General features: G+C 36.9%; 1 protein-coding gene across 1 annotated transcript in view; it reads right to left on the bottom strand.

The window, feature by feature from the left end:
* Positions 1-1,641, bottom strand: part of LDAH (lipid droplet associated hydrolase) — a 129,969-nt gene that overhangs the window by 127,120 nt on the left and 1,208 nt on the right. The window lies entirely within an intron of this gene.

The raw sequence follows: 1,641 nt of genomic DNA, 5'->3' as shown, positions 1-1,641 counted from the left end.
ATTTTTAAAAGATTAGTTCTCTTATACTTCTTCTCAGGAAACTTCTAGAAGATGTGCTCCACCAAAAACAAGGGAATAAATCAAGAAAGAGGAAACCACGGGATCCAAGAAATAGGGGATCCAACCCAGGATAAAGTGACAGGAATCCACAGGATGGTAGCTGTGCAGCAGGCCTGGAGATCAATCAGTCCAGACTGGAGCCCAAGAGCAGAGTGCTCTGGAGGGATAGCACCAAGAAAAAGGGAAACTGACTGATTACTGAAATGCATTGAGACAATTTTTTTTCACTTCTAGAGAATAGTTCTAGGATAAATGAGAAAACTAAGCAAAGAAAAAAAAAGACATTAATTAATCTTAACCCAGGGCAAGCAAACAAAAATGTACAAAGGAGGAAATGTAAGCATAATTCCCTATAGGCTTGGCTATAATGTAATATAATATAATGTCATAATAACAAAAGCACTGAATACTGATCTAAACAAAAACTGTAATATACCTATACTAGGAAGACTGGAAAGGAGGGGTGCCATGATTGTGTATTGGGAATAGAAAGTCTAAGAAAGCTAATCCTTTTCTTTCGTGGAGGAAGTCAATAGATAATATCTAATATTGAAAATTCAAGAAAGATCAATATAAGTATTTCATTTAGAAGTGGACTAATATCAGAGAAGTATATCAGTATTGAAAGTTTGCCTCTGAAAATATTAGCTGGAAATGGAAACATTGATTTTAAAGGTTATGTAATTTTTTTTTTCTCCTAAGGAAGCAAAAAAACCAAACAAACAAACAAAAAAAAACCATTCTGAAGTCACAAGAAGAGAGGCCAAAAATGTATGGAAAAGAATAAAAGTGAGCAACGACAAGTTCTAAAAGATATATAAAAGTATCATAAAACTGTATCTATTAAAAACCATGGGCCAGGCACAATGGCTCACACTGTAATCCTTAGCACTTTGGGAGGCTGAGGCAGGAGGATCACCAGAGGCCAAGAATTCAAGACCAGCCTGGGCAACATAGTGGAATTATGTCTCCACAAAAAAATTTAAAAATTAGCCAGGCATGGTGGCGGGTGCCTAGAGTCTCATCTACTCAAGAGGCTGAGGCAGGAGGATCCCTTAAGCCCAAGAGTTCAAGGCTACAGTGAGCTATGATTGTGCCACTGCATCCCTGACTGGGGACAGAGCAAGATCCTGTCTCGATCAGTCAATCAATCAAAAAAATGAAGAACACAAGAAGAGGCAAAAAATACAGAAAGAGACGCTGAGCATTTTAAGTAAGCACTACAAACCAGTAGGGAAAAGACAGATCATATAATAAATGTCTGTGTGCCAAGTAGTAAGCCATCTAAGGAGAGGGAGAAGAAAACTAGATCCCTTCCTACTGAGGGATCTGCCCTAAATTCTAGATGTCATAATAACATCTAGACTTAAAGATTACAAATGAGCTTTGGCCTTAAAGATTATAAATGAAACTAAAAACACTAGAAGGCATGGCAGAAAAAAGAGAAGATTATTTTATAATCTTGGAGTAGGGAAAGGCTTTCTAAGAAAGTCATAACACCTAGAAGTTAAAGGAAGAGACTGATTTTGACAACATAACAATGACACTTTCTGTATAACCAAGTGAACATTGTAAATGATG

Source organism: Propithecus coquereli, unplaced genomic scaffold, assembly GCF_000956105.1.
Source record: "Propithecus coquereli isolate 6110/MARCELLA unplaced genomic scaffold, Pcoq_1.0 Scaffold41, whole genome shotgun sequence".
Lineage (NCBI taxonomy): Eukaryota > Metazoa > Chordata > Mammalia > Primates > Indriidae > Propithecus > Propithecus coquereli.
This window is presented reverse-complemented; position numbering and strand designations above follow the sequence as displayed.